This window comes from Xyrauchen texanus, chromosome 16, assembly GCF_025860055.1.
Source record: "Xyrauchen texanus isolate HMW12.3.18 chromosome 16, RBS_HiC_50CHRs, whole genome shotgun sequence".
Lineage (NCBI taxonomy): Eukaryota > Metazoa > Chordata > Actinopteri > Cypriniformes > Catostomidae > Xyrauchen > Xyrauchen texanus.
In genome coordinates this window covers 15,584,880-15,611,492 of record NC_068291.1, presented here as the reverse complement: position 1 = coordinate 15,611,492, position 26,613 = coordinate 15,584,880, and the positions used below count along the sequence as shown (strand labels likewise).

At 37.6% G+C, this 26,613-nt stretch overlaps 1 pseudogene; it reads left to right on the top strand.

Moving 5' to 3' along the window:
- Window positions 1–1,872: 1,872 nt before the first annotated feature.
- Window positions 1,873–12,752, top strand: LOC127656735 (MAP3K12-binding inhibitory protein 1-like; annotated as a pseudogene).
- Window positions 12,753–26,613: the final 13,861 nt, after the last annotated feature.

Here is a 26,613-nt window from a genome sequence, read left to right as displayed (position 1 = left end):
ATCAGTCTCCTCATTATATGAAAAAAAGAAGAAAAAATGTATGAATAGACGAGGGAGATTTTCCCACACTTTCTTGGGACAGAAAAGAGCACCATTGTGAGCAGCTTCCCATCCCTATTGCCCTTACACCATTGTTTGACAGTCAGTATTACTATAAATGGGCAGACTGCCTTTCAAAACACTGGATAAAAAAAAAAAACTGTGTAGTGAGCAGAATCTGACAATATCCCCTCAAGAGTGACACGTGTGACGTTGAACATGATAGATACTGAACCAGTATCAAAACCCTTAAACTCTTCTTAAAGGACACATTTTTGGGCACAATTTAAAGCTCAACCAAGTTGACTACTTTAATTAAACAGGGAAGTTATTAACGTAAAGAGTCTCATGTGTCCTCATGTGACTCTAAACCAGGCCAGACTTGTTGGGTGGACTTGGCTAAGGTAGGTACCATGAATGAAATTTACTGACTGTTGGATGAAGGTTCATTTGTAGAGAGAAATCCAATCCCTGCGTCTGTCTTTCCAAATGTATGAACGTTGGTGTATATCACGGCCTAAAGTATGTGATATTTCTGACACCAAATGGTATGGAAAATATTAAATAAAAGTATTGTAGCAGTACCATAGTGATGGTATCAGATGGTTACCATCTCTTGTGTGTGTGTGTCAACCTGGAACAGTATTATTGAATGATTATCTGGTAATTCTGTATTAAATAATCATGGGTTCCCCGTATTTTCACTTTAGAATACTGTTCCAGTTTGTAAGTAATTCCCTCATAATTATGTAGTAATTCTTTATTAATTATGGGTTCCCTGTATGTTCCCTTCCCCTCAGTCATTGCCTTACATACAGGAATAATTTACCCAAATGTAATGTGATATGTGCTGAGGAAAACAAGAGACACACACACTATACTGTATATAAATCATAAACCTACCTGAGGTAAGTTGGCTGGTCTCTTATAGTGGGGATGGGGTTCCATTCCGTTGTTGATTTCTGGTTACAGACCACACTCACAAAGCAATTGACCATACAGGCAAAAACTATTAAATTCGCTGTAATGACTCATTTTGGGAGTGTAGTAATTCCACGAAATGCATATTGCATTTCCATAGTAATAATAACATTAGAAGTAAGGAAGAAGAAAGGGCCACAACCTGAATATTGTAATGGCTAATTGTTATGATATTATTGTAATTGTAATTAATCGACTGTTCATTAGTAGTTACTCAATAGTTATTTCTCCTGTTGCTGAATTAGTAGATAATTGTAAGCAGTTCATCAGGAGGCATGACTGAATTCTATAGTTATTGATTAGCTAATTGTTACTTAACACAACTATAAAATGCTATACATACTGATTAGTTAACACATCTTCCTTAGTAGTTAATAGTAGCGACTTAAGTGTTAATGAAGAATTACCTATTAGTTCTGCAGTAATTCCTTATTAGCTACGCATTAAGTAAGATACAGTATTCTAAAGTGTTACCGTGTAATTTACATTGTAGCCTACACCAAGGTTATTAAAAGGATACCATGGTACATGTAAAATAAAACATACTACTGCCATTGTACATGCCCAGATAACATGGCATACCCATGATCATTTGGTAAGTGGAATGCATGGGTGAATTTTGACATCAGAAAAAAACTGTAGAGGGAAAATGAGAAATATTAACAATAACAACGCCTATTTATAAACGCTAACCACATGAAATGTGGGTCTACTATATCAAACTATTAAAAACTAGTAATATTGCCCTTGTTTTGTTTGGCTCGCTACGAATGTGCATGATACCGGAAGTGAGGTTTTGTTACACTGGAGCCCTTCTTTCCAATCAGCACTGCCGCCTGGAGAGGAAGTACAATGGCGGCGAATGGGGGCACTCTCGATGCGCGTGCTGGAAGTAAACAGCAGCATCTCAGCAGCCAGATGTCACATCATACAAGACACCGGGATGTGTTCAAAGACTCTTTCTGCTCTGTTATCGAGTCTCTCGCTGAGTTTGGCACAAAGGTTTGTGTAAATAAGATGCTAGAGCTGTACAGCAGCTTTTATGAAACTTGAATCAATGTACAGATGAGATAATATTGAAGTATTTTAAAACGAGTATGGGTAACAGAATTACTTATGCTTTGCTCTCATTAAGATTTATATGCAGAAAATTTATTTTTCTGTGGACTTTTCAAAAAACTGATGCGAGGGACAGACAGAGCAGACAAGGAAAGGCAAATGACTAATGAGCAATTTCAGGAACAAATCTGTTATTAAATAATAATAATGACTTTATATTGTTTTTCAGCTTAAAGTGGGTGATGGAGTGCTGTGCATAAGGTCCAATAACAGCAATGTGAACATATCTGAGCTTCAGCCATCACATGTGTACATCTGTTTACAACAGCACATCTCCAAGCTGCAGGTAAATTAACTTCTATCTAGTTAATTCAGAATCATAATCTAGTCAGTGTAAACCAAACAAGGTAATGTAGACTGTAATGTAGACTGCTATCCTATGCATTATAGCATTGGCTCTCTGGAATACATATTTCTTATTGGTCAGTTGTGACATCATGAGGGCAAATTTGTTTGTATAAACACTAGATGGTATAATTGACTTTTTTCCCTGCCAACTGATTACCTAAATAACGACTATGGTCTCATCTCACATTATAAAAGAATTTAACTTCCTGAGACCCGAGCCTGACTGATGTAACCTTTTTCCATTTTACTTTTTGATTTGAAACTAGTAGCACCAACAGTAATAAACAAGAAAAAAAAAAGATATATATATAAAATTTATCTAATTGTTTATGTTTCCAGGTGTGTTGTTTATTCATGTTTCTGAGATGTTACAGACATTACATCAGAAATTAAGATAAGTAATTCTGATTCAGATGAATGACCAGCATCATCCAATCACTGCCAACCATGTTAAAATAAATGTATACCAGTACATTCTAAATGATCCAGCAGAGACAGATCCACCAATCTGAGAACCGCCTTCCACAGTATAAAGACAGAAATGCACTAAAATAGTTCCAATGCGATGTAACATTAAACGTTTCCCAAAGTCTAAGTGGAAGGTTGACTTATTGAAAGAACTAGTTTCCCCTTAGTTTGCATATTCATTGCAATGCGCATTAAATATCTTAAGCTCTCATCCTCCATAATATTAATTTCTGTAATGTTCATTTCCCCACAAGCAAATAGATAAATCAGACAATGTCACATATAGACAGCTACACTGCACTTTTTACGTAGTACAAGCACTTATATGATCAGATGTGGGGGTTGTATTTTGAATTTTTGGTTACAATGTTGTGAATTTTTGTGAAGTCATTTCATAATTACACATGCAACATGACATCACATGGATAGGATTGGCTACATGGAAGTTTTACATAAAAAAACAAACCAAGGGTATGTAAACTTCTTAACAGGATCATGTGTGTAAATTCAGTTACTATTTTATCGTGTCAAATATATGTGAGGATGTGTTATGTCAAATAGCTTCTTCGGGGAAGTACTAAATAAAAACAAAATGCAATTTTTATGAACCCTCATTTAAAAAAAAAAAAACCATCATGGGCAATGCTTCGTGAGATTGTAGTTCATATCCCCATTAAAGACTAAGTACACAGTCTTGTGCCGTTGTCTTTTTATCCGATTCTCAAATACTTTTTTGCTTCAAATCAAAGTTTGTAATGTTGGAATTCACGTTAGAGCTGGTTGGTTTGATTCATGTCTATGAACTCTTTTATGAAGGATTATATTAAAATCCTATGGAAAAAATGAATGGGAAAAATACTTCCGAAACCCAGGCGTCTGAAAAGGTGGGTGGGCACTTTGACATTCTATTCCTGTTTCTCTGCGATTGCTCCAAACTTAAAGAATTCTGAACATTCACAGTTGTTTAAAAATACCAATAATGTCACCAAACAAATTAAAATCATTTTGCCATTGATCGTGATATAAATATTTTAACTTGCTTATTTTGAATTTGGGCGACTGGGGAGTGGTGGGGTAGGAGGCAAACCCGCCCAAATTCAAAATAAGCAAGTTTCAATGTATTTGTATCAGGGGCGTAGATCGGGGGGATCTACGCCCCTTATACAAATACATTGAAACGTGAATGACCGACCATGGGACACAAGAACCATATGTGGATCTTTTCATTTATGATTACCTTTTTATTTCTTCAGTCAATATCTGTAACCCTGAAGCACATAGTGAAGTCTGAAGGCCACCCCAGCCCAGGCAACAGTGAAAGCAGGCTGGCCTCCAGGAGAGAAATGGCAGAAACAAACTGAGCAGATGGTGGTTGACTCGCAGCTTGATTCTCCTACATCTCAAAACAACACTGTCCATGAGGAGTATAACATGATACAGACTGATGACAATGTGCAGATCAAGGCTGGTAAATCTGAGGTAAAAACAACAAATACACTACTACACAAACTAAAATAGAGGCCTATTTTTAGCGTTTAAACACTGTATTTGGTCACTTAAAATGGATGAATGTAATTGGCAATAAAATGTGTGAAGCCTCCACACGCTCTATGTGTCCGCGGTAATGCGCTCAACAAGCCACGTGATAAGATGCCCAGATTGCCGGTCTCCGACGCGGAGGCAACTGAGTTTCATCCTCCACTACCCGGACTGAGTCAAGTCACTACACCACCACTAGTGCATTGGGAATTGGGCATTCCAAATTGGGGAGAGTAAAAATGTCACTTATTTAGAAAAGGAAAGATTGCACAAGCCTAAAAAACAGAACAAGGCCACTAAAAAAATCACCTTTGGACAGGCAGTTAAAAATCATTGCAAATGTCAGGTTAAAAAATAAAAAGGTTTAACATCATTTGTTTTGCAGATCTCGCAGGTTTTTTATTTATCTGTGTGATTAAACTCATGCATTTTCAATGGTTGCTTGAGTTTCCAAATACTTTTTGGGCCACTGTATATATAAATGTAATTAATCTTCTGTTTATTTAAGTTGTCAAGCAGTTATAATTATAATTTTTTGCCACTAAATGCAATAAGCATTATAATTTATTCCCATTCAGTAAGGTTATTAGTAGTATTTATATTTACCAATGATTATTCTTGCAGAAATCATTCACTTTTTGCTTGTAGTCAAGTACCTCTTTTCCCAAACATTGTTAAAGTTGATTGTCTGACAGTCTCTGTTTATTATTTGCATGTTATCTGTCCCCACTGGTCAGTCATAAGGTTTGTGAATTACTGTCTATAGACAGACAGTTCACAGTGAATGGAAATGCTCCTTCAGTGTCTGCTTTACCTCAGAGAGAAACAAATAGCCACCCACTTTGAGAGTCCTGCAAGAGGTCCTGGTCCTTGCAGTATTATGAAGTGGATGTTCATTACACACTGAAATTGCATGTGGGTGAAGGACAAGGAGGCCCTCATTTTTTATTGCTTATTTATTTACAGTCACTATAATAAAAAGCCAAAGCAAATCACAACTATCTGAAATGGTTGTGTGAATTTTTTTTTTATTATTGAATAATTGTGGCCACTGCCCTTACTCGTATGTCATGAGCCCATATGGCTTAGTATACACATCATTAAGAATAGCAAATAGCTAACTAAATAGCAAAAAGAAGACAGTGAATTGATTTTTTTTTCAATAGCTCATCAATCCAACCCTCATTGTCCTCTCTTGTGGTCTCTCTCTCTTGCTCATATTCTCAGATTGAACGTAGGATATCTGCATTTATAGAGCGCAAACAGCTGGAGATCAATGAAAACAATGTGAGGGAGTTTTGCAATGTGATCGACTGCAATCAGGGTGAGAATGGGAGGCCACTGGCGGTATGTGATGATGGGTGGTGGGTTACTGCACATAAATTACCAATGTTTATGAAAGTGCTGATTTTCACTGGCTAGAGGTCAGAATGCACCTGTCTTTCAAATACACCCAGCTCTGCCTTGAACAGTCTGGAGGGTGGGAGTGGGCTTGCTCCCAAAATAACTGTGTATCTCTGCCAAATCAGGTTATTTCATTTGGGCATGTTAATTGAAAATTTTATGGAATATTTACCAATGTATATGTGCACTACCTGTCAAGAGCTTTAACACACCTACTCATTTTGTTGGCTTGACAAAGCCAACGTACTATTATTCTACAAACTTACTTTAGGTTTTTTTTCAAAATCCCTAAACCAAGACACTTTCAAGAGCTTTCAAACTACATCCACCAAATTCGGCACAGACTTTCAGAATGTTCGGGAATAGTACGATTTGTCTTTTCTAACCGAACTTGCGGTTTTCGCACAGCAGATGATAAAAAATCTGAAAATCTCATAGACTTACATTGTTGGAATTTTTAGATGGGCCAGTGGAGTGCTCATTTATTCAAACTCCTAACTGTTTCTCAATGCAAAGAACCGGGAGAACGGACTTGCCATCTTATGAAGCCACTTTGGAAGAATGAACTTGGGAGGACAGGAGGACGTAGAATGCATCTCTTGTTTCCTGAATGTGTTTATTACTATATTAAAATGATGCCCAACAAAACGACAAAGGTTGACAGAGGATAACAATCTTCATGAGCCTTCAGACTTTCAGGAGCTTACAGTGGGAAATCAGTGGGTAAAACATGATAAATGTCCTTCGTCTGCCAACATAGTACCGGGTTCTTGCCCACAAGTCACCATTCGATGCATCCTCGATATTCAGCCTATTCAATAACACTTACAGGTCATTTTATGCATTCTCGGTACTTGCATTCTTGAGTATTGGAATTAAAATTAGGCATTGGATGATGACATTGTAAGACAAGGCTTTTAGCCAACATCAAAGTTGTCTTAACGGAAGCCTGGGTATCTCAGCGAGTATCGACGCTGACTACCACACCTGTAGTCGTGAGTTCGAATCCAGGGTGTGCTGAGTGACTCCAGCCAGGTCTTCTAAGCAACCAAATTGGCCCGGTTGCTAGGGTGGGTAGAGTCACATCGGGTAACCTTGTGGTCGCTATATACACGCACTATGTTTCAGCAGTAACACGCTCAACAAGCCATGTGATAAGATGCGAGGATTGATGGCCTCAGATGCAGAAGCAACTGAGATTCGTCCTCCACCAACCGGATTGAGGCGAGTCACTACACCACCACAAGGACTTTGAGCGCATTGGGAATTGGGCATTCTAAATTGGGGAGCAAAATAAAGTTGTCTTAACAAACCTTACCTATCTAGTTCTGTACTGTTTACTATATTGCACATTTTAGAATAAAAGTTAAGTCATCAAATCTATAAAATACACAAATGGAAATATGGGAGCTAAGCAGTGCCCTAGAAATGGTAGTTATCTGATATTTTATACTTTTCAGCTTTGCACATTGATTATTTTCGTGCTCAACTTCAAAAGTGGCATCTTGGGATGCTTTTTAAACTGTAGTGAAGGAGTTTGCATGTATGCTGGGCTTTTGTTTGCTGCTTTCCCTTCACTTTCCTTTTTTTAAAGTACATATTTTTGTTTAATTTCTAAAATAATAATTATTAATATATAATAAATATTTAAAAAAATTGTTTGTTTGTTTTGTAAAGGAAATTCATACATATGCTTAACATTTTTTAATTAGTTTTGTAGACCAATATAAATTGTGCCTGGCTAAGTCTTTAGTTGATTAGAAACATATATGAGTCAAGTGTGTACAAACTTTTGACTGGTAGTGTATAAGGGTGTGATTAATCAATGTCCATCATGAAACTAGTGAAAGGTAATACAATGTTTATTAATCCTTTTATTAATAAAAAATAGAAGATAGTTGTGCAAGAACCGATGCAGTCTTCACACCATATCCTGGTTTTAAGAGTCATGTTAAAGGTAATTCACACATTTATTCTATTGTTCCCATCTTCCCATAGCATGGCTCCATAACATGGAAGCTCACCTAAAACTTTCAGCAGGTTGGCAGTATCAACATAAGATTTAATGTCCGAAGGCTAAGGTCCTTTCTTGGACATGTCTGAGGATTCAAATTGAATGGTGCTGTTTTTTTTATAATCAGTCCAATGGACTCTGTTTGCTTACATATGAAGGCTTTGATTTGTTTTGAAACTCTTCTTTATTTGTCTGTTAGCGTGTCCTGTTCCTCAAAGCGTTTATCAGCGGCTGAAGAAACTTGAAGATCGAATTCTGGAACTTGAGGGTCTTTCCCCGGAGTACTTCCACTCCACAGTAAGTGGTGGCAAAAGTGAAAGAGAGGATGCGTGTGTGTTCTTGTTTGTTGGAGGAGTGTAGGATCAGATATTGAATTAGTCTGAGGTTAGAGGTATCAATGTGCAAGCTCCATGCTGCCTCAACAACATGGTTTATGAACACAGACAAAAGGGCATTGGATGATTTTGAGAGGGATCTTGATTTTTTTTTTAAATTATTTTTTTTATTATAATGAATCAAAACATAAATGTATCACACTGTCTAAAGCACAAAGTGTGTTTACTAGAAAATAAAATGCGAAGAATTGTAACACGGTAGACAGACGTGCCGTTTAACTGTCTAATCTGCCTAAATTGGAGGGTTTAATCTGAAGAATTAAATTGGCATTCAAAATTTTTGTTCAATAAAATGCGTGAAAGAGTATGTCCTCTAATAGCATCTTTCATCAACTAACAATAGCAAGTAACAAAATAACAATCCCTTTGATTTGTCCTGTCCTAACTACCTGAATATTGTGTTTGTATACCATTTCATAGTGTCTTAAAAGAAGTTATATAATGAAGAATCACATTTCCTTGATCTTTTTATATAAAGATCTTGATTTACTATAAAAACACGTTTTAACCTTCAGAATTCATAACCCAGTCCGTAAAGAGCATTTGTGACCTGCTCCATTATTTTGAGTAACTTTGTTCCAGAAACACGGACCCACTTTATATTATGTGTTTTTAACAACTATGTACTCAAGCATTTGAAACAATCTACTTATTATCTACATTTGTGTTGTTGCATTGTATTTGCATTTTAAATTATTTGCATATGGACTGTCAAGGTGGTCTTTGGCAAACTTTAGTCACGTAGCAATGTTTTTTTTGGAAAGCAGCGGCTTCCATCGTGGTGTCCTGCCAAGGATACAATGCCTTTTAAGCTTTTTCGACTCATGAACAGATATGTTAACCAATTTCAATGATTCCTTCTGGGTATTTTTAGCTGTCACTTTAGGGTTCTTTATTTTTAACCTCACTGAGCATTCTGCGGTGTGCCCTTTGAATCAGCTTTGCTTCATGGCCACTTCTAGGGAGAGTAGCCACAGTACTAAATCGTATAGATAATTTGTTTGTGGACAGATGAATATCCAAGCTAGGGGTTCTCAACGGGGCGGTACCACCCCCTAGGGGGCGTTCAAAGGATACCAGGGGTCGAGAGAGCAAATTATAGTGGAACACATTAGGTTACAAATGGGGACGTTTATCAGTCATTGATTCTCTTTGCATAAAAACATTTATCTAGACTTGCAATATACCAGTTCTCTATTATACGGTTTGGTACTCATTTGTACCTTAAATCATCTGATTCTGAATGTAACACAGTTGAAGGATGGGCAAGGAGGAGGCGAGAACCGGCTTGTCCACATAAATTATATTTTAATGAGAAACTGAAAAACACATAAACAAACACACATGACGGACATGTCCGTAATTCTCTCTCTCTCGAGCAATCGTCACCGGCCGCCTTTATCCCTCGCGCGCCTCATCAGGCTGATTGGGGACCGGGCGCGCGATATTCCGACCGGCCCCGCCCCCCCTCCGCTCCACACTGAAGTCTAGCAATGCATCTGGAGTCACAGCCTCCACTAATGCACCTGTATGGCTCTGTAGTTGTTTACGGCTTAGTAGACAGAGCAGTGCACGTGCAAAGCGTGCATGTTTTAACTCGTAGAGCAGTCTCGAGTTTTTAAACGCACACCGTTTATCAGTACAGCGCTTTCAGAACCAGTGAGAAGCGAGACGCAGAAACCATTTGAATTCGGCACAGAATTCTACATCACCACCATTGAGGTTACTATAGTTACACTAACTTTAAGTTAAAATTTATATGATCATATCACTACTTCAGCTCTACTGTATTAAATTTGTAATAGGCTACATTAGGGGAGTGAGGGAATATAATTACATTTTGTTACAACTTATATATGTTTATATTTGGGTAAACATATATTTGGGGTAAGGGAATAAAGCAGGGGGGCGCTCATCCAATAAAGTTTGAGAACCTCTAAGCTCTTCCAGAAACTTAACACTCTCCATCTTTATGCAAAACAACAATTCTTGATCATAGGTCTTCTGAGATCTCTTTTTTTGCGAGGCATGGTCCACATCAGCAGAAGCTTCTTGTAAATTGCAAACTCAAAACGTGTACGTGCTTTTTATAAGTCAAAGTAGCCCCAACCCACACCTCCAATGTTGTTTCATTAACTGAATGACAGGTTTGCCAACTCCTGACTCTGCACTGTGAATGTTTGAATGATGTATTCAATATGTACAAGAACAATAAAATAATTTGCGTGTTATTGTTAAAACAGATTGTGTTTGTTCATTATTGTAACTAAGATGATCAAACCAGATTTGAAGATAAATGTATACATAAATACAGGTAATTCCAATTTTTACACTGTACACGTCAGTGACGCCTATTTGGATGTTCAAAAACTTGGCCTGCATAGTCACAGTAATGTAATAAGAAAGATGTATATTGGATAGATGGTAATATTCCTAAACTCAAGAACTAATGATAATGTAGAACTAATGAATAAATACAATGTGGTAAGTCTGTCAAACCTTGGGCACTTCCTGGCTATGCTGCACATCATATCCTTCAGAAGGATACCAAAGTTTAAAAACAAAGCGTTAGAAACGAGGTTCCTGGTCTGAATTCTGTCTGACATTAACTGGTCATACAGCAAATTACTGCATGTAATGCACGCTTTGTGAAGAGGCTTGTGTTGAATGAGAAAGAAGTTAAAAACTCTTTTTTTTTTTTTTTGTTTTTTTTTTTTTAAGCACAGAAACAAAAATTGTATTTCAAGGATTAGACAGAAGGTAGGAAATGGGCATACAAAAAAACTAAATTATGACAATTTTTGACAACAACAAAAAGTGGACCTCAGGGGAAAAAAGTATGACCCCTTCTAGCAGGTTTACCTGGAGCATTACACTGAGCATTTTGCCTGTTTCTCACTTTGCCTTTCAACATATCAGTGCATTTTAGCTTGCAAACTAAGCCACAAAAGTTGATATAGCGCTTGTCATTTTTGAGTAGATAAATAGTTTTGTAAAGTGTAAGGCAGTAAGAGTCTGTCCTTGTACAACTGGTTCTCTGTTTTTACACTGTACTGCACTTGTCCTTGTTATGCTGTCCTTCTCGCTTATGTGTTTCCTCCTGCGCTCACGACAGCTAACCGAAGAGTTTTCAAAACCATTAAAAGCTGATATGAGTGATATTTTTCCTCTCACTTCAGAATTTGTTATCCCTGTCAGATTGTAGCCCATCAAAGTTAGCGGAGTAAGTGCTCTTGAGCCATTTCTACGCCTCCTCACACTAGCTTCACTTAGTTCAGTGCTGAACTGAAAGCTAGCTGATTTCCATGTGCTTTACAGTGTGTGTGTGTGTGTGTGTGTCTGCGTATTGCCTGTAAAGTGGAACATTGAGTGCAGTCAAATGTGCTGATCTTCTTTGTTTGCGGAGCAGCTTTCAGCAAGTCGATTGAATTAATTGAACTCTGCTGACCAGGGCTGTGCAGATATCATTTCTCTCTGCCAAATGGGTCCAGATGCAAAGCTGATTAAAATGAAGATAAATTATGGGTAACGGATAAAAAGAGATGGCCAAAATGAACGAAATTGGGTGACAGAAAGAATCCCGATGGCTCCCACTTAATACTATTAATCAGTGTAAGTCTATGGCAGCTCTGGTCTGTTGGCAGTGATTGAGTGATGCTGAAGGACATCTCTGCTTCACACTCTAATCATTTGCTTTTTCTCCCCACTTACTGGCGTCCTTGGTTAAATGTATTGTTTTGACTGCCATTATATTTTGTCCGTTTGTAAATTGTTTGAAAGTCCTTTTTTCCACTCGGTTATCTACTTTTTATCTAATAGTGAGATAAATACTTTGGCGTGTTGTTGAAAGACGACAGAAGTTTATTGTTTGCATTAATCAGCATTCATTTCATGATTTAATTTCTTTTCTACTAGAATTACGCTCATAAACGACCTAAAGCCTCCTCGTCGCAGGTAAGTTCAATTACCGATGCATTTACGTATTCATCGAGAAAAATCTGAAGTCCCGCTGTTAAATGAGAATGTATTGCCTGATGAAATCGTTTTATTTAACAGAGCTACAGTCTCGCAGAGCTCGATGGGAAGATCAGTGCCGTCAAAGCTGCTTTAATGAAAAGAACTAGTGAGTTCCAAACCACAGATGCAGTAGAGTTTCCATATTGACATAAACGAAAGACCCAGAGTACTTATGATTTTGACATTTTCTACATTCTCAAAATGTGTTCTATTTTCTTCATATTTGGAGCTGCTTTGATAATGGATTTGTGGTTCATAACATTGTCACTAAATATTTTGTATCTGTAAAATGTATTGAACTCTTTTTGATTTAGTTTCTGATTTTGTACGGCAGTTATGAATGTAGATACGTAAATGCAAATTTGAGTTGTGCATTAAATTCATAGATATAATCCTTTTTTCCCCCTGTGTACATTCACCCTCACCGCTGCCTGTACAAACAGTCCAATAATTCTATAAAAAAAAATGAAAACTTCAGCCTCTGAATACGTTTGGTTGTGCTGTCTCAGTGGGTAATTTGTGGTCTTAAAAAGAGTCTGATAAATGCTACTGGAAAAATTGTTAGTAAAATAACGAACTGTGGTTACATTAAATTATATAGGCAGATGTTATTTGCACACTGGTGCAAATAACTGTTGATACTTTTTACACCCCAGTGCAAATAGTGGCAAATATTATTTGCACCCAAGCACTGGGACAGATAATTGTAGATACTGTTTGCACCCCTATTTAAATACTAACAGTATAGGGGCATCACTGCAGTGTGTTTATTGTGTTTATTTAGAGTTCCACAGACATCTACACCAACCCCTGTCCCTCAACCTAACCCTAATTTTCCTTTACAAAAATGAACCATGGTTTTAGGAACCATAAAATTGAAACAGTTACTATATTGATACCATATTACTGTAGTAACACCGTTGTTAATTCCATCAACTCTAAGGTTTCCTACAAAGAAAACATGGTTACTACAATATTACTATAGTAAAACTACATTTATAGTATTTTGTATGTATTATAAATAGTATTAAACAAAATATTAAGAGTCAAGACGGGAATCACAATGGGGAAAAAGCGTGCGTAAAATGTGGAATCAAATCTGGGTCAAAAAAGTACATTTACACTGATGTTACATGATTTAAGCATACATTTCTGTTTCCAAGAGACTATTGGGGTGCAAATAGCCACGCTGTGTGGCACGTGCTATTTTATACCTGGGTGCAAATAGTCACTCTGAATTATATATAATTTATTTACAACTAGGGGGATATTCAAATCTGTATTGCTCTGCTTTATACTGGTTATGCTGGTCACACAGTTCAAATATTTTCCTACAATTATGGTAAAGTTCATTTCTATATTTTTATTTGCAATACCAAAAATATGTTGAGGATTAATAGCTTACTGCTAAAGGCTTTAAATGTCAAATTCTAGCTTGTTTGACTGGTATAATTTTACAAGACATGGAATAATTTTAGGCCACCATGTCAGCAAGGGGGCATGAATATGTTAAGTTAAAACCTATAATAATGTATGATTATCACGTGTGATTGTGGAGAGAGATGGCCGTTTTAAGAAAGTGTGAATGTGATTGCAAAACGGCAGGCAATGTGAACGGACAGTAGTAGCTGCTTTTGAGTCACGGCTCACATCTGAAGCCTTATGACTAATTATTATTCATTCAGTATTGACTTTTATATTTCTATTAAGGTGTAAATATGAAAATGTTTTTAAGCCTAATGTTATTCAACTTGTTTCTCCTTTTTATAAAAATATATCTGGGCAAGACTCTTACAATGGAAGTGAATTGAGCTAATCCATAAATGTTAAAATACTCACTGTTCAAAAGTATAGGCACAAGACATAAACACTATGCTCGTTAACATTATATAAATGATAAAATCACTTACTAATCTTTTCTGTGTAATATCTAATTCTCTAACTTTGTTGCCATGATGAGGCATTACCGTAAACCCTAAAACATCAGGACATTCTTAAAGAAAAGGAGTAATTTTTTTTATGGTAACTTTATGCCACAAATGCTGTTGACTGAGCCTAACTTGTATTGAACCCAGAACATTTATTTAAGGCCGTCCAAACCCCTGCAATGCACGTGACTTTGCATCATACACAACACTGAATTGTTTCTGGTTTGGAAGACTTCGCCTAAAAGTATAGTTCACCAAAAAAATTAAAATAAAATACATTTTAGCCTCAGTCACAATTCAATAAATGAATGCTAACTGAGGCTAACATTCTGTTATTTCCATTTATATTATATGGAAAATGGAAAGTCAAACGTGTTTGGAACAACATGAGAGTAAGTAAATGGTGAAATAATTTTTGGGTGAACTATCCTAAATACACAATCCTTCATATAAAAAGTAATTCTTTAGTTTTTATTGAAAGAAAAGAAAAATCACACTGATAAGCCTGGTTATATAAAAATTGGGCATCGTACAAGAGACAGGTTTGGATCTTGCTGTACCTTGGGGTTCTGTTTTTCTCAACCTAGACCCATATTCACAATCCAACAACTCCATCATGACCGGTAATTAAATCGGCGAAGTGAAGGCTTGTCAAAACACAGGACTTGTTGGAATGCTCTGTGTGAGGGCTGCGATCTGTACTAACAGTGAAGTATGAAGCCAAGCTGACTGCAGGTGTTCCACCAAACCATTCTTGAATTTTTGCTCTGGCTTTTTGAGGCCAAAAAAGGCCTGCAATGCACCCTGGAAGATGTGTACTTGAACAGTAACAAAGCAAACTGGGAGTTGTCCATTGTTACCCTCCAGCTTTTGTCTCTGGCCTGGACCCTCATGTAGCTTAAGGAGAACAAATTGGCCTGACAATAACAAATGGATTATACAAGTGAATGAATTGTCCTTCTGGTAATTAAGCTGAGAACAAAGGCTAATAGGCAGGTGAAGTATAGGCTAGTCTACGTCAGTGCCCTTTTCCTTTGTTTTTGTCCACGTATTTTTCTATATATACATTGGAGACTTGAGTAGTCTTTCAAATTTTTAATGGTGTAGCACTGATGTTCCACCATTAAGGCTAAAAACAACAATAACATTATTTCATTTTTCCAAGAACTAGAAGCATAACAAATTAGACTGTCCAAAGAACTATTTTGAGCAGTCGGCGGCAATATTCTCATGATTTTATAAGGGTAGCGGGGGATGTTTCGAGGCCCCCAGGATTAACTCAGTTCCCCACCCCCATCCACTCCACTTCACCCAGGCATTCTGTCTGTAGCAAAAGGTACTTCCGTCCCGAATTCGTTGACTGGTTTCTCTCTGTCACACGCTTTCTCGCTCTTTCGTTACCTTTTACTATCTCCTCTGTTCGGCCTGTATGTGATTTAAGATTTCTTGGCAGTCTCCAAAAAAGCCAGTTAGGTTTGTCTCTTTTCCTTTGGTTCTCCTACATTGTGTGAAGGAGAGACATAGACTCATAACCATTCATAACTCACAAACTCTTAATGGGCTTCAACCCTCCAAAAAGAAGGAAAGAAAGCCTTTTTTCCTTCCCGCTCTCTCCTGTGACTAGTCAGCTTCAGTCTTTCTTTGAGCATGGCTCTGTGTCAAAAAAGACTGTTGCTCGTTTGTGCGGGGAACAATGACTAACAAGGCTGAATCTCTTGCACTGAACAAAGAGAAGAAAACAGGTTTTTCATTCTGTGGAACATTAGATTCTGACACATTTTAGTATGGCTGTTTTTTTTGTCCCGAGTGCAATGGATGGGCTCTTTAAAAAGGACCACCTGTTGGCTAGCAGGCTGCTCTTCATTACGTGAGGGATCCACAGGGGAGTTCTGAAGTTAACCCTGCCAGTCTGTGCCAGCACACTTCCTGCCATACAGCAGGAAGTCACACGCTAATTCTCGTGCAATGCAACTACTTGAAGAGGTGCATGCATGTACTTTTTGATTTTCACTTTTAGTGGAATATAGGTCAATTGCCAACACTGGAAAAAAGACTAGTCAGATTTACTTGATTTTTATTTTGCACATTTTTGCACACAGTTAATCTTAGAGTAAATCTTATAAAAGGTATCAAACTAAGTAAAATCAACAACTTTGACAAAAAAATTTGCTTTTGAATTTTCCTTTCAAACATATGTTAAATCATGTACCATATGACATATGGAAGCCTTGCCTAGGGAAACGTAATGCATGCTATGTAGTCTAAGGCAACATCACCTTGCATTACTGGCGGTGGCAGAACTCAACACTTGGTGCACAAAATACCATGATGGTGACAATCAACAGATCATTTCCTTGATTATGAACGGGTAGTTTTGAGTAAACAATTTGCCTAAGACTGCACAAAAAAAGAAGTTGCCAAACATAACAAAATTAACAATTAAAACAAATAAACTTCCAAACAGTGAAACCTTACAAGCACATTAATTATTCAAGTTCGGTGCATGCTGGGAACACCAGCTTCGAAAAGATAAATAAATATACTCATTTTATTTACGAGTAAAATTGACTCCGATTAGCAAATCAATATGACAAGATTTTCTGCTTTCTACTACAATTGATACATGATGATGCATTGTAAAGCAAACAATCCTAAATCATATTTACTTATAATCCAGAGCATTTTTGAATGTAGAATTTATTTCATATTTTCAAGTTTGCGCTTTAACTTATTCAGTGTAAAAAGTACAAAATTTTGCTAAATTTACTACACCACAAAATAATTGTTTCAGTGAAGGCATTTTATTAAAATATGTCTCTGCAATGGTAATTTGGCTTACATATCAAGAATGTACTAAAGACATAGATGCTTGTTAAAAACATTTCTAGGTTCAATACAAGTTTAGTTCAATCAACAGTATTTGTGGCATACCACAAATAACAATTTTGGCCTGTTTCTTCTTTATTAAAATACAAATCAGTTACATTAAACCACTTACAATGGAAGTGAATAAACATTCAAATGCACTCTGTTTTTTAAAAGAAATGCCACTATATATATAAACATTATTGTGTCAACATGGTTTTATTGTGATAAATTTGCTTGCTAAACTTATCTGTGTAAAGCTTTATCCAGTACTGGAATTACAGGGTTTAGCTGTCATGACAAAAACAAATGTAATATTACATATAACTTTATACCAAAGAGGTTAGTTAACAATTTTATGACGCTTAAATCATGTAAAATGTTGAAATCTTGTGGCTATACTTTTAAAATGATGTGTTGCATTTATGGACTGGCCCCATTCACTTCTGTTTTAAGTGCGATACTGTAATCACAATTTTTGCTTTTTTTCTTTAATAAAGGAAAGACAAGTGGAAATATTTTTTGGTGGGAAATAACAATATGCCACAAATGCTGTTAATTGAGCGTAACTTGTATTGAACCCACAACATTCTTTTAATAGTTGCTGTATGTTAATTGTACCCGGAAGCACAACTAAGAGCGTTAACTGTAAATTGTTAATTTGCTAAACAAATATTGTTATAATTTTTTAATGATCAAAATGCTCCACAACAGAGCCAGACATTAATCAGCGGGATAAAATGCATTCAAAAGTGACAAAAATGCTGTACATCAAATGCGGGTGCAAAAAATGCCCCAGTAGCCAATTCTTTATTTTATCTGTTATAACATTTCATATTGTTCTATAATTTTCTAACAATGGGTTTAGAGACCGTAGTAACCATTTCAGTTAATAATGTCAATGTAAATATTTACTAAACGTGTTATAAATGTGTTATATTTAAAAAAAAACAAATATATATATAAAAAAACAATGCCCTCTTAAAGGTAAAAAAAAAAATGCCTCTGAAAAATATAATATAATTCTGACACTTTATTTCTGACAGTTTTTCACAAAATTTATATTTATATTTGACCAATTTATTTATCCAAACAACTTACACTGCAAGGTATACATTTTATCAGTATGTGTTTTCCTGAAAACCCATAACATTGTTAGCAAAATGAGCTACAGGAACAAAATTAAATACTTAAACCAAAATATTTGAAGGTAACCTCAACAATTGTGTCATCCGTCATGACTTAAATAAAAGCCAATATATTTGGAAAACTTTGGCCAGTGAAGCACCGATATAACACCCTTCCAAACAGCCAAAGGGCTGTGTGGCGGTGTCTAGGCTCACTGGGGTTAAAATGTGTCAGTTATATTGCCAGGATGGAGCAGCGGGAGCCGAATTCAGGCAATTACAATCAAGTCAGGGCGCAGTTAGAGAGTAGGCCTTGAACATGAGTAGGATGTTGATGAGACACTTAGCCACACAGCCTCAGCCATTGGCCCTCTCCACTGACTGGCAAGTTCCCCCCCTGCTGGACGGCCACAGATCCCTGCATCCCATACTCTCATTCAGCTTGGAGTGTATCTGTATCACAGACAATGATGTAAATATAGGCACAAGGATGGAAGAGCTGACTATTGGAAGGTGGACATTTATGTATTCTTCCAAACTGTTGCATTGTTTTTTATGTCCTTGAACAGGACTGTTTAGTGTAACAGCAGTGTGACACAATGCAGATTCATTAGTCAATATTAAACACTTGACTTGATTTGAACCAATGGGTTTACTGATTATTTATACTGTTTTCCCAGTAAGCATATTGAGAAAGATGTCTTACTCATGCAGAAATTGGTATAATTGTCACTTACATTATCCGCAAGAGTTGGATAATTTAAACCCATAATGTGACCTTGCAAAATCATGCTGCAAAGAGTCTTCGCCTTGAGGGAAGCAATGCCATCTACTCTATGGCTTTTCAAAGCACATGTACACCTACACTCAAATACACTCTTGAACGTTGATGCATAAGGTTGCACACCTGAGACCTGTGTCTGCCCTGTGTGAGCCCTAATCTATGGTCCATTCATCAGAGTGGGCCTGTCTGACATACAGAGCCGAAAGGTGGGGGTGCGTTCCCCACCCTGATTGCTCAGACCCATACCAACCTTCACTTTGGCCTCCTGCAACGCCAGCATCTACACAAATCACTTCTGCCCTCTTCCTGGTGGCAGAGTCACTGTGTATTGTGAGGAAGACACCTGAAAGCAATTAGGGATTCAACCGTCGCTGGGAAATGGTGACTTTTCAAGAGCTTTTCAAACTCCCCCCCCCCCCACTGGTTGATGTTTTTGTCATGCAAAGACACAAACCTAATTCTGAAGTACTTGTGCATTTGAAATGCATTTGATGCTAGGCTGCTTCTCATTAAATGAAACGGGATATTTTTAGTAAATGCACAAGGAAAAGCATAACTTCTGCATGTTATCTGAAATTCCTGAAGCTTGTAGCTGCTCAAATGCAAATGAGCTTCAGGAACTTTCTCCTGTGGCTTGAAAACCTCATCTTCCAGCATCTAAGCTGTAATCCACATAAAATATGTTGCCGCATGCCTCATGTTTCAGCAGAGCTCTGTTATGGGCTAGATTGCTAGTTATACACCTCAATTTACCCGTGGCTTGCTTTCCCTTGATGTTTTGGAAGCCACTTCCCATCTGTATTGTTCGACTGTATTGTCCTGAAACACCTCTCGCCCAATTCCTCTTGTAATGGCTGTTTTTTAACAGCGCTTTATCTTCCCCCTTGGATCCCAGGCGCTAGACTAGGCAACCCCATTCTTTCAAATTATTCCATCTTTGCACAGAGAGGGAGAAATTGGATTGTGTTGATCCCGATTTTGCAGCGAGGAAGGTGGCCGTAGCATTATCCTCAGTTTTCACTGGTGACGGAGAGGCAATCACACTGAGGCCTCACTCTGACACAAACACTCCAGCCTCTGGACGAGGAAATTACACTACAATAAGCTCTGACTCTGTTCCTCGAGGTCAGTCACTGCCACATACATATGCAATTCATAGTGTGATCATCTGCTAAAATGTCAAATTAATTTTCTCATTACATCCAATCTAATTAAAGTGCATAAAGAGAGCACATTTTTGAATTTAATTTGTGAACGTGTGTTGAGTAAAATTTATATCTAGTAACAACATTTTAAAGTGTAAAGCCCGATATATATATTTTTTTTTAACATTTTCTAAAAATATATGAGTAGGGTGCTTTCCCACCCTTACAAAAATCAAGAGTTTGGCAAACTTGCTGCAAATTGTCCATTGTTGCCAAAGGTTTACTGCAGGTTCACCACTACCGGTTTGTAGCTGTAAACCTCTGGCAAACTTTTGCAGCGAATCACAAGCGAATTCACATTAGCATGTGAAAATAATGAGTGGCAAGTTTGCGAATAGTTTGCTAGAACTCTAGATTTTTTTGTAAGGGCGTGCATAACTCGTTGCCACCCTGCTAAGGTGTTAGGTTTTAGTGTGTTGCTATGCTATTCGGTTGCTAGGGTTTACTTAGGGGTTGTTAGGACATTTCAAGGCAGTTGCAAAAGTGTTCTTAGTAGTTTCTATCTGACTGCTTACTTGCCAAGATTTTTATATTTTCTGAAGAAAATGTAAGTGGTGCTTGCCTGTGCAAATCTAGCTGCCATGATGTTGTGGGAGTTTACTATGCGGTTGCTAAGGTGACTGAGTGATTTTATCACATGCTATTTGATTGCTTGGGTTTTCAGAGGGGTTGTTAGGGCATTGCAAGGTGCAGTAGTTGCAAAGGTGTTTTTTTTTTTTGGTTGTTGTTTCTAGTTGGCAGCTTTGGTTCAAAAGATCCATCCACCAAGTTTATATGATATTCTGGTCCATAGATATGCCTCGGTTTCCTCTAATATACACTCTCTTAGCACTTTATTATGAACTTCTGTACAACTACTTTTCATGCAGTTATCTAATCAGCCAATCATGTGGTAGCAGTGCAATGCATAAAATCATGCAGATACAGGTCAGGAGATTCAGCTAATGTTCACATCAACCATCAGAATGGGGAAAAATGTGATCTCTGTGATTTCGACAGGCATTATTTTTGGTGCCAGATGGGCTGGTTTGATTATTTCTGTTACTGCTGATCTCCTAGGATTTTCATGCATAACAATCTCTAGAGTTTACTCAGACTGGTGCCAAAAACAAAAACATCCAGTGAGCATCAGTTCTGCGAACGGAAACGCCTTGTTGATGAGAGCGGTCAATGGAGAATGGCCAGACTGGTTTGAGCTGACAGAAAGACTACGCTACACCTCTGTACAATTGTAGTGAGCAGAATAGCATCTCAGAATGCACAACACGTCAATCCTTGAGGCGGATGGGCTACAACAGCAGAAGACCATGTCAGGCACTTTATAAGGACCACAGTATTCCTAATAAAGTTGTCAGTGAGTGTAAATCTATGCTATTCTTTTTCACCCATTTTATCTTCCGCCATGCAAAAATCATCCAGTCGCTTAGAAATTAAAAGCATGCCACTTCTCAACAAGCCTATTGTGGCAGTGATGCTTTCCTTGGCAAACACAATAATAATTTGCAGATATGTAAAATGTACATTTTAAGTATCTCAAATAGAACAAAAGTCATATTTGTTGTATTTCTGATCATATAGAGGATTATCTATTCACTGCAACACAATGCAAGTTGAAAACAGTATTAATATCATATAAATGAAGACAAGCAGATGAACGTGCCCTGCCACATAAAAATATAATCCATTAACATTTATTGTGTCAACCACAGAGTTATATCCTCTTTGTGTAAGAGCCCTGACCCCCTACTATTTACCCACAGGAAGAGAACCCAGCTGATACCACCCCAACAGCTCTACCTTACACATACAGACCTGTCATTTCCACCCAGCCTTCTATCTCAACACAGCACAGCCACCCATTTCCACAAGAGACCTTAATCTCTTCTCCAGTAGGCAACTCCTATTAGACTCCTTGACATGCCGAGCCACATAGGGGGGACACAGCACCCATGAATAATCAATAGCACGCTATTTACGCCAAGGCAGAGATGAGCATGTGCCACAACAGGTCACTTTTGCCCACAATTGCTAGCAGATTAGAGTTTGAGATTAGAATTTCAGTGCTGGGGGTGGGGGGGGTGCCGTAATATGGAGAGAAGAAAGGAAAAACTTGTGCATCCACCTCCTGTGTAAGAGACAAATTAGAATAGAGATACAGAGACACATGTGGGCTTGCAGATAGCTAATTAGCCGGCTTTCATTTTCTTTGGTAAAGAAACACGCGTTCTCAGCAGAGGGAAAAGAATCATGCTCTCTTTTGTACGCCGAGTGCGCACAGTCACGTACACGCATACAGTACATGCGCGAGCACACACTCGCATGCGGATACAAGGACCAAACTCAATTTCATCTGCAAGGGGCAGAAATCAATCTCATATCTCTCTAGTTAATCCGCAATGGCTCTCCACAGATCCTGACACTAATAAGGTATTGAGCAGGTGAGGCCAAGGGATGCAGAGGAAAGAGCCTGCCTGGAGGAAGGGGGCTGGTCTGGCTCTATTCCAGTTCAATTATGTGACTAGTGTACAGGAGAGTGGAGTGCACAGAGACAAAAGAGAATGACAGAAAAAGAAAGAGGGGAACACAGAGAAGAAGGGGCCCAAGATGAGAGGCAGAGGAGGAGTGCTAGGTGAAAGACTTTAGAGAAGGGGGTTGAGAAAGGCATGTAAGGTTGGTTGTGAAGGAGAGAAAGAAAGAGAGCGACCGAGAGAGTGAGGGGGGTTAAAATCGATCCCATCTGTGGTATGATGGTTAATTAAAGCAGCTCTCGAGTAGACTAAGGATGAGAGGTTTGGCTGGGATCCTGCAGGCAGGGCTCTGATTGCTCTGACAATGGCTGCTTTCTCACCTTGGAGAGTGGGAGGGCTGCCTTTGGCATCCACAGGCTCAGAACACACAAATGCATGTTTGATCAAACACATGCATACAGACCGACAGGGATTGGAGTTCATGTAAAGATGTTTTTGAAAGATTTCATTATGCATGAGATGTGCATTCTTATATAGAAATCTGACCTTTGACATGGCCATGGTGTGTTTTGTTGGATTCTACATAAAAAGGTCTCCTTTAATACCTCTTCTGGGTATTACAATTTTTATTGTAATTATCTGTAAAAAGCAATTTTATTCATCCTTTGTATGTATGAAATATGCTAACAAAGAGCAAGGAGAGAGCATGTGCTACCCTACAAGTCTCAAGGATTGCAAGGAATAGGGTTGTTTGGTGTCTTTTGACCATACACAGCATCAGGCCAAAGTGGATTTGCCAGGCCTGGCGTTACACTCCCAACAATATTAAAAATATTAGTCAATCAATATAGGTATTTCAATAAAAAAAAAAAATCTTTGTTTACAGTTGAGCCCCCTTAACCTTGGACATTTGGTTACATCCTTGAGTTAAATACAACATATTTATGATTCAGGTTAATTCTATGACACACTATTCTGACAAGGAACTTAATTTCCATTTCCTTCACAAATCAATAATCTGGAAGCTGTCCTATCAATATTGTTAAAGTTATTTGCATGCACAAAAGGTTGACTGTCTATGAGGTATCTACTAATACAACAAAAGACATAATTAGCATCAGCATGTTGGGATTAGCCAACCAATATACATCCAATCCACACCAGCACAGGCAAAAGAAAGTTTTAGAGGTTTAGTAGATGCTCATTGAATCCACCCATGGGCCTGACATTACATTGCTTAAATGAGTTCACATTTACTATATAGTGTGCTGTTCAAATTTGTTCATACAATGCACATCAACAGGTTATTAAGTTAAAGCATGTCGGCTGCTGACTCATTAATTTTGTACTATTGAAGTGATAGGTCATCGGGTGACCACCTGCTTCTGCATTGTAGCCTGTTTGCTTGTGCAATTTATTGGCAACCATCATTTCATTCTTTCATATTCTTTTGACACAACTGATAGATATTACTTTTGTTCTCATCTAAAACTCAGTTTATTTCCAAATTAGGGGTCAGGGAAATTGTTTTGCAATATTTTACTGCATGATCCTGTGTCAAGTAAATTTTATTTGTATAGCGCCTTTCACAACACACATCATTTCAAAGCAGCTTTACAGAAGATTAGCATTAACAGACGATAAAACTGTAATGTCTATAAAGTCGATGAATCATTATTGTGTAATTTAGATAAAATACAATTCTTAATCGTGTTTAAAAATAATTTAATAATAGTATTAATAACTCCAGTGAGCAAGCTGTAGGCGACTGTGTTAAGGAACACAAAACTCCATAAGATGTAGATTAATGGAGAAAAATAACCTTGGGAGAAACCAGACTCACTGTGGGGGCTCATGAATTTAATGTAAATATTACTTATGTATAGTTCAAGTCATGGTTTAAAATGATTAAACTAAGTAAGTGTTAAGGGTCAGTGTTTAAACATCGATTGTGTTTGAACTGTAAGATTAATGACCAATGTATTTGAAGTCCATCCTGGATTAACTGCAGAAGTTCACATAGATGCAATTGTCCTTGTTAACTGGCTGTTGAAGGCTTTTGTTGGCAGTAGTTAGTCTGTGCATTCCATTTCAAGATCATAGTACATAAATAGACCGAGGTGATGCAGGTTGGAGTTGGCATCAGTTCATCCTCTGAAGTCCATCATAATAGACTGAAGTGATGTTTGGCTGGCACCGGCTGCATTTAGCCATCGTCATTCAGCGACATGTAGCAGTGGAGCCCAACACGAAGCAGGAATGGAGCTGGATCCAGCCGGTTCTGGTGACCTCAGGATAGGAGTCCCGGGGTTGAGACATGGAAACAAATAAAAATATGTAAGCATAGATGCCATTAAATTTATTGCAGAGTTAGAGATCATGATCACTCTTTCTGGTTTCTGGTTCTGGCAGACCCAACTAAAGCAGCCTAATTGTGGGTTGGAGGATAAATTAGGTGTATGCCTGGCTAAATAGATGAGTCTTTAGTCTAGACTTAAACTGAGAGAGTGTGTCTGCATCTCGAACAGTGTTAGGGAGACTATTCCATAGTTTAGGAGCCAAATATGAAAAGGATCTACCTCCTTTTGTGGATTTTGATATTCTAGGAACTATTAACGTGCCAGAATTTTGCGATCTTAATGAACGTGTTGGAATATAGCGTGGTAGAAGATCACTTAAGTACTGTGGAGCTAGACCATTCAAAGCTTTGTATGTAGTTAACAGAATTTTAAAATTAATACGGAATTTAACAGGTAGCCAATGTAACGATGATAAAATGGGGCTAATATGATCATATTTCTTGGTTCTCGTCAGCACTCTGGCTGCTGCATTTTGAACGAAGTGAAGTTTATTTCTTGATCTTGCTGGACATCCTCCCAGTAATACATTACAATAATATAGTCTTGAGGTCATGAATGCATGAATTAGTTTTTCAGCATCAGCAACAGAGAGCATATGCCTTAATTTAGCAATATTTCTTAGGTGGAAGTATGCTGTTCTACAAACATTTGTAATTTGATTTTCAAAGGACAGATTGGTATCAAATGTAACACCTAAGTTCTTCGCTGTTGAAGATGATGTAACAGTACATCCATCTAGAGTCAAATTATATTTTAGTGGCTTGTTTTTAGAGTTTTTTGGTCCAATAATTAGTACCTCTGTTTTGTCAGAATTGAGTAGAAGGAAATTTCTGGCCATCCAATCTTTTATTTCATTGATACACTCTGCTAAATTAGAGAATTGTGAAATCTCATCAGGTTTTGAAGAAATATAAAGTTGTGTATCGTCAGCATAACAGTGGAAACTTATTCCACGATTCCTGATAATATCTCCCAGGGGAAGCATATATAAGGAGAAAAGCAGAGGCCCTAAACCTGATCCCTGTGGCACTCCATATTTTACTTTTGTTTGGTTTGACAATTCCTCATTTACATAAACAAAGTGGTAGCGGTCTGCTAAATATGACCTAAACCATGCTAATGCAACTCCACAAATTCCAACATAATTCTCCAGCCTATTCAAGAGAATGTCGTGATCTATCGTGTCAAATGCAGCACTAAGATCTAAAATGCAGCCGCGATCAGATGATAAGAGCAAGTAATTTGTAACTCTGATTAGTGCAGTCTCTGTATTGTGATGAGGCCTAAATCCTGATTGAAATTCTTCATATATACTATTTCTCTGCAGAAATGAACATATTTGGAGGATACTACCTTTTCTAGTATTTTTGACATAAACGTGAGATTTGAAATCGGTCTATAATTAGCAAGTTCTCCAGGATCAAGTTGTGGCTTCTTAATAAGCGGTTTGATAATTGCCATTTTAAAGTTTCTTGGGACATGTCCTAAGCATAGCGAGGAGTTAATGATATTAAGAAGAGGTTCTGAGATTACAGGAGATACCACTTTTAAG